The following is a 7,522-nucleotide window of genomic DNA, read 5'->3' on the forward strand; positions in this document are numbered from 1 at the left end:
ACTCAGCCTCGCCCCAGATATCTCCATCCTAATTGTCTGGAGATGCTGTTAGTTTCCTAATCTGTATGACACCCAAACCCCAATTCCTCACCTTGGAAGGGACAGGGCATCCATCATGTCTGGGTAATCTGTTCTGCTGTGTCACCACCATCACTGTACAAGATTTTCTTCATATCTAGGCTAAATCTTTCCTTGTTCTTCCTTTCAGGTGTTGAAAGGCTGTTACCAGATCACCTCGTAGCCTTCACTTCTGCAGGCTGAACAGCTCCAGCTCTCTGTCTTTATAGGAAAGGCGTTCCATCCCTCGGTTCGTATCTGTGGCCATTCTCTGGATGTGCTCCAACAGCTCCACGTCTGTCCTGCACTGCAGGCATCCACATCCACACACAGCACCTCCAGGTGAGGCCTCCCAGCGCAGAGCAGAGGGGCAGGACCGCCTCCCTTCGCCTGCTGACCGCACATCTTTGGATGGAGCCCAGCATACGGTTGGCTTTCTGGGCTGGAAGGCGCGTTGCTAAGTGCCACTACTCAGCCTGTTGAGGTCCCTTTGGATGGCATCCCGTCCCTCTGGTGTGTCACCGCACCCCACAGCTCGGTGTCATTAGGGTGCACTCCACCCCACTGTCAATGTCGCTGATGAAGGGGCAATCCCAGATGTTTGTGCAAACTCGGCAAAGAACACCTTGAGAGCAGCCCCACAGAGAAGGATTTGCAGATCCTGGTGGGTGAGAAGCTGGACGTCAGCCAGCAGAGCAGGCTTGCAGCCTGGAAGGCCAGCTGTGTTCTGGGCTGCATTAAAAGAGGAGCGGCCAGCAGGGAGAGGGAGGTGATCGTCCCCATCTGCTCGGCTCTTGTGAGGCTTCATCTGCAGCGCTGCATCCAGGCCTGGGGCCCCCAGCACAGGAAGGACGTGGAGCTCACGGAGCGGGTCCAGAGGAGGCACTGAGATGAGCAGATGGTTGGAGCAGCTCTCCTACAAGGAAAGGTTGAGGGAAGTGGGCTTGTTCAGCCTGGAGAAGAGAAGGCTTGGGGGAGACCTTGTTGCAGCTTTCCAGTACTTGAAGGGGGGAACAGCAGGAAGGGGAACGGCTGTTTACAAGGGTGGATTGTGATAGGACAAGGGGGAATGGTTTTAATCTGAGACAGGGAAGGTTTAGGTTGGTTATTAGGAGGAAGCTTTTCACACAGAGGGTGGTGACGCACTGGAACGTGCCTCAGAGTCCCTTCCAGGAGGATCTGCTCCATGACTTTTTGCAGCACAGAGGTGAGACTGACATGTTGGCAGTTCCCAGGGTCACACTTTATATCTGCAGTAACAGCTGTGCTGTCACCTTTTTTCTGCTCACCAGGGACTTCACCTGACTGCCTCGACTTCTCAAATACCACTGAGAGTGGCTCGGTGACTGCAGCACTGAATTCCCTCAGAGCTCTGGGACTCGTCTCATCAGGACCCAAAGACTCCTGGAGGTTCGGGTCCTCAGGTGGTCCAGAACCTGATCTCACATCACAGTGTGGGATAGGGAGGGGTCTGTGGGACCGGCATTGCTTCCTCAATCCCCACCTACCAAACCAAAGGTGAGGGCAGTGTATAATGAGCAGTTATCAGAGAAGATGGAAGATGGATGTTGTTGGGTACCTGAGCCTTCTCCTTATCTGTTGTTCCCAGCTCAGTGCTGCTGGTAAGCAGCATCGTGCGCAGAGCGCAGCCACGTTGATCAGAGAAAGGAGTGCAGGTTTGTGAAAGAGGCGCATCTGCAGGGCAGTGCCTTCATTACTGCGTTGTGTCCCACAGGTGGGAGCAGGCTGCGGCGCTCCCGAGTGCCGTAACGACCGCATGGAGATGCGTGGCTCTTATGGGAGCAGCAAGGAACCGGAATCTGCATTTCCTGGAATGCCCGGAACCCCGCTTTGCTGGCTGGTAATTGTCTGCCCAGCAGGTAAGGGCAATGCACACCCACCAGTGTTTACCCATTCCCTAGCATGGCACAGCACGGTGCTCCCACAGCTCTTCATTGCACTTCGTGGTGCCCTGGATGCTGCCTGTCCTTTTCTTTCTGTGTTCTCCTTGTCTCCGGCCTTTCACTGCAGCGTTTTCATTCCCTTTGCCCTTGCTGTTCCCTACTCCATTCTCTTGCCCTCCTGTTTTTGTGTTCCATGCCACGTTCTCCTGGCCGCTGCCCTTGCCTTTCTTTGCCGCATTCACTTCAGCATTCAGTTTTGGCGTTCCGTGCCGCGTTCTCTCGCCCTCCTGTTCTGGCATTTCCTTCCATGTTCTCTTAGCCGTTGCCATTGGTTGGGCATCCTCTTGTCCTCCTGTTTTTGTGTTCCATGCTGGGTTCTCTTGGCCGTTGCCCTTGGCTTTCTTTGCCATATTCACTTCAGCATTCAGTTTTGGCGTTCCCTGCTGCGTTCTCCTGCCCTCCTGTTTTGGCGTTTCTTGCCGTGTTCTCTTGGCCATCATCCTTGGCATTTCCTTCCACGTTCTCTTGGCCCTTGCCCTTGTCTGGGCATTCCCTTGCCCCCCTGTTATTGTGTCCCATGCTATGTTCTCTTGGCCATTGCCCTTGGCTTTCTGTAGCCACATTCTCTTCACCATTTGATTTTGGCGTTCCCGGCAGCGTTCTCTTGCCCTCCTGTTCTGGCACTTCCTGCCATGTTTTCTTAGCCCTTTCCTGGGCATTCCATGCCGTGCTCCCTCGGCCTTCTGTTTTGGCATTTTGTGCTGCGTTCTTTTGGCCGTTGCCCTTGGCCTTTCCTGCTGCGGTCTCTTTGCCCTCCCCTTGGCTTTCCATCGGTGCTCTCTTTGCTTTTGCCCTTGCCTTAGCTTGGCTGTTTGCTTTGCATTTACCTTGGCTTTCCACGGGAGTTCTGCTTTCCTTTGCCTGCCCTGGGTGTCCTGCTTCCCTTTGCCTTTAGCACTCTAGCGTGAGCTGGGAGGCAGCATTAATGTTACCCTCGACCTAAACCCACAGCTGAATGGGAGTTCTAACGATAACTTTGTTAACCTGCAGCGTATCTGTAGACCAAACCCTTAACCCAGTGTTGAAAATGTCTCTTACCCTGAATGCTGCCGTAAAAATAATGCCCCATGTTTTGTCAAATAACCCTAATTGTAGTGCAGAATACTGATGTTAGACCATCTGTAACTTCAACCCTATCAATACCATTAATTCTATCCCTAACGTTAATTATAATTAATTACAACCCTTGTGTCATCATTACAGCATTGTGCTCAGGGTGCAGCCCCACACATGCGGGGCAGCGCCTTCATTACTGCGTTGTGTCCCACAGGTGGCAGCAGAGTTGCGTTGCTCCTGAGCGCTATAAGGACAGCACGGAGATGCGCGGCTCTTCAGGCAGCAGCAAGGAACCGGAATCTGCATTTCCTGGGATGCCCGGAACCCCGCTTTGCTGGCCGGTAATTGTCTGCCCAGCAGGTAAGGGCGATGCTCACCCACCGGTGTTTACTCATTACTTAGCGAGGCACAAGGTAGGGTTCACAGAGCTCATTTCTGCACTTCACGGTGCCCTGGATGCTGCCTGTCCTTTTCTTTCTGTGTTCTCCTCGCCTCCAGCCTTTCACTGCAGCGTTCTCCTTGCTCTTGGCTTTCCCTGCTGCGTTCTCTTGCCCTCCTGTTTTGGCGTTCCCTGTGGCATTCTCTTGGCCGTTTGCCCTTGGCCACCTTCACTGTGTTTTCTTTGGCCTTCGGCTTTGGCCATCTGTGCCACATTCCCTTGGCCTTTGTCCTTGGCCTTCTTTGCCACGTTCACTTTCCCTCCCGTTCTGGCGTTCCCTACAGCATTATTTTGGCCTTCAGTTCTGGCGTTCCTGGCTGCGTTCTCTTTGGCCGTTGCCCTCGGCCGTCTTTGCCCCATTTCCTTTGGCCTCCTGTTCTGGCGTTCCCTGCGGCGTTCTCTTTGGCTTCTATTTTGGCGTTCCCTTCCATGTTCTTTTTGGCCATTGCTCCTGGCCTTCTTTGCCCATTCCCTTTGGCCTCTTGTTTTGTCTTCTCCTACAGCATTCTCTTTGCCTTTGGTTTTGGCCTTTTGTGCCGCATTCTCTTTGGCCATTGCCCTTGACCTTCTGCATCGGCCTTCCCTGCAGCGTTCTCACGGACCTCGCCCTCCATTTTGGCCTTCTGTGTTGATCTCTTTGGTCTCCATTCTGGCGTTCTCTGCGGCCTTCTTCTTGGGCCTGACCTCTGACGCGACCTTTGGCGTTCTCCATGTCTTTCCCATCCCTTTGCCCTCTGTTTTGGCGTTCCCTCGGCTGTTCTCCTTGCCTTTTGCTCCTGCCTTTGCCTTGGCCTTCCCTAACGGTCACTCTAACCCTAATCCTGATGTACCTAACCTTAACACCTTTCCTGTTAAATACTCCTAACCTTACTCTGAAGCCTTTTCTTAGAGCGGTGTTTGGCTTCCACATTTTGTGGGGGTGGGCTGACGGTGAGCACCGTTTGGGTCTCGGCGTTCCTCCTTCTAAAGCGTGTCTCTGTATTACAGGTGAAGATGCCTTCGACGCTTCCAGTCGATGACTTCCCCCCTGCGACGCCATTGGCTTTCCAGGCCTCCCACACTCACCGCCAGCTCGGTTCGGTCAACCGTTACCCGAATCCCCGCTCCGTTCCCTTTCCATGATCTTCCCGTCACTCTGCCACAAGCCACTACAAAGGTCATCGCAGGCAGCGTGCGGGATGCGGCGCTCGGTCTCATTGCAGTTCATCCCATCGGCCTCAGCCCAGCGATCCAACCCACCCGCACCCTTCCTGAGGGCCCTTCTGCTCCCAGGCCAATCAACGCTTCCTTCTGATGCCATCTGCGTTCCTTCCAGGCCATTTTCAGACTCCTGCCCCTTTGTGGCCATTTTGAGAGTTGCTCTGATTTCAGCATGTGCATTCAATTGACTTCAACCAAATTGGCTTTAGCTTTACATTCAATTGACTTCAACCAAATTGGCTTTGGTTTTGCATTCAATTGGCTTCAACCAAATTGACTTTGGCTTTACATTCAATTAATATAAGCCAAATTGGCTTTAGCTTTGCCTTGGTTACGGGGTTGGGCTAGCTTTGCTTTGTTTGCTCCTAGGCAGGGCTAACCCAACCCCGTAACCAAGGGCCGTTGGAGGCGATTTTGTTCCTTCCCGGCCAGTCTGAGACTCGCGCCCCATTGCGGCCATTTTGAGAGTTGCTCTGATTTCAGCATCTGCGTTCAATTTATCTCAACCAAATTGGCTTTAGCCTTGCAATCATTTTGCATCAACCAAATTGGCTTTAGCTTTGCATTCAATTGACTTCAACCAAATTGGCTTTAGCTTTGCATTCAATTGGCTTCAACCAAATTGGCTTTAGCTTTACATGCAATTGACTTCAACCAAATTGGCTTTGGCTTTGCATTCAATTGACTTCAACCAAATTGGCTTTAACCTTGCATTCAATTGGCTTCAACCAAATTGGCTTTAGCTTTACATTCGATTGACTTCATCCAAATTGGCTTTAGCTTTACATTCAATTAATGTAAGCCAAATTGGCTTTAGCTTTGCCTTGGTTACGGGGTTGGGCTAGCCTTGCTTTGTTTGCTCCTAGGCAGGGCTACCCCAACCCCGTAACCAAGGGCCGTTGGAGGCGATTTTGTTCCTTCCCGGCCAGTCTGAGACTCGCGCCCCATTGCGGCCATTTTGAGAGTTGTGCTGATTTCAGCATCTGCGTTCAATTTATCTCAACCAAATTGGCTTTAGCCTTGCAATCATTTTGCATCAACCAAATTGGCTTTAGCTTTGCATTCAATTGGCTTCAACCAAATTGGCTTTAGCTTTACATGCAATTGACTTCAACCAAATTGGCTTTGGCTTTGCATTCAATTGACTTCAACCAAATTGGCTTTAGCTTTGCATTCAATTGACTTCAACCAAATTGGCTTTAGCCTTGCATTCAATTGGCTTCAACCAAATTGGCTTTAGCTTTACATTCGATTAATGTAAGCCAAATTGGCTTTAGCTTTGCCTTGGTTACGGGGTTGGGTTAGCCTTGCTTTGTTTGTTCCTAGGCAGGGCTACCCCAACCCCGTAACCAAGGGCCGTTGGAGGCGATTTTGTTCCTCCCGGCCAGTCTGAGACTCGCGCCCCATTGCGGCCATTTTGAGAGTTGTGCTGATTTCAGCATCTGCGTTCAATTTATCTCAACCAAATTGGCTTTAGCCTTGCAATCATTTTGCATCAACCAAATTGGCTTTAGCTTTGCTTTCAATTGACTTCAACCAAATTGGCTTTAGCCTTGCATTCAATTGGCTTCAACCAAATGGCTTTAGCTTTACATTCAATTAATGTAAACCAAATTGGCTTTAGTTTTACATTCAATTGACTTCAACCAAATTGGCTTTAGCTTTACATTCAATTAATGTAAACCAAATTGGCTTTAGCTTTGCCTTGGTTACGGGGTTGGGCTAGCCTTGCTTTGTTTGTTCCTAGGCAGGGCTACCCCAACCCCGTAACCAAGGGCCGTTGGAGGCGATTTTGTTCCTTCCCGGCCAGTCTGAGACTCGCGCCCCATTGCGGCCATTTTGAGAGTTGTGCTGATTTCAGCATGTGCGTTCAATTTATCTCAACCGAATTGGCTTTAGCCTTGCATTCAATTGGCTTCAACCAAATTGGCTTTAGCTTTGCATTCAATTGACTTGAACCAAATTGGCTTTGGTTTTGCATTCAATTGGCTTCAACCAAATTGGCTTTAGCTTTACATTCGATTAATGTAAGCCAAATTGGCTTTAGCTTTGCCTTGGTTACGGGGTTGGGCTAGCCTTGCTTTGTTTGCTCCTAGGCAGGGCTACCCCAACCCCGTAACCAAGGGCCGTCGGAGGCGATTTTGTTCCTCCCGGCCAGTCTGAGACTCGCGCCCCTTTGTGGCCGTTCTGAGAATTGCAATGTCTTTGGGTGGGCTGAGATCTGCACTGCTTTTGAGGTGGGTTGCAGTATGCAACATTCTCACAAGTGTGGTGTCACTAATGGGGTGTGGAGGCTTTGTACCCTTTCTCTGGTTGGTCTGACATCTATGTGAACCATGTCTTAAAGTGTACTGCGTATGCGTGTGCTGCGCCTGTAAATTGCGTCGTGCCATATATGCAATATGTGTTAAGTTGCGCCTGTAAACTGTGTTGTGCCATGTACAGAATGTGTGGATGCTGCGCCTATAAACTAAGTCTTGGAATCAGAGATCCATATTCATTACATGTTTTGCTTCTCAATGTGTAGTTGCTGGTATAGCACGTATGTATATGATTGTATGAGTCATGCCTTGTGGAAACAGCGCTGTAATAAACAAACAGTTAAACAATGCACGTATGTTGTGTGTCTTGCTTTGTCACGGCAACGGCTGGAAGGACACTGGAAGGTAGGTGAGAAAGGTAGGTGTGGAGGGTGGTAGACTTAGACGGGGGCTAGACTTAGACTTAGACACTGGGGGTTAGACTTAGACTTAGACAGTGGGGGTTAGACTTAGACAAAGACTTAGATGGGGCTTAGGGTTAGACT

The 7,522-nt window shown here is 50.5% G+C and overlaps 2 long non-coding RNA genes across 3 annotated transcripts; one reads left to right on the top strand and one right to left on the bottom strand.

Annotated features, from left to right (window-relative positions):
- Positions 1–4,667: 4,667 nt before the first annotated feature.
- LOC128084729 (uncharacterized) lies at positions 4,668–7,326 on the top strand. Its single transcript, XR_008208660.1, has 2 exons — positions 4,668–4,961; positions 6,304–7,326. It is a non-coding gene; the product is annotated as an uncharacterized LOC128084729 (long non-coding RNA).
- On the bottom strand, positions 5,445–6,821 carry LOC128084731 (uncharacterized). Of its 2 annotated transcripts, none has more exons than XR_008208663.1 (3): positions 6,733–6,821; positions 6,310–6,420; positions 5,445–5,539 (listed from the first exon to the last, which is right to left on the bottom strand). It is a non-coding gene; the product is annotated as an uncharacterized LOC128084731 (long non-coding RNA). The 2 variants fall into 2 exon arrangements; XR_008208662.1 differs by lacking the exon at positions 5,445–5,539 and adding an exon at positions 5,936–5,999.
- Positions 7,327–7,522: the final 196 nt, after the last annotated feature.

The sequence above is a fragment of the Tympanuchus pallidicinctus genome, unplaced genomic scaffold, assembly GCF_026119805.1.
Source record: "Tympanuchus pallidicinctus isolate F22 unplaced genomic scaffold, pur_lepc_1.0 scaffold28, whole genome shotgun sequence".
Classification (NCBI taxonomy): domain Eukaryota; kingdom Metazoa; phylum Chordata; class Aves; order Galliformes; family Phasianidae; genus Tympanuchus; species Tympanuchus pallidicinctus.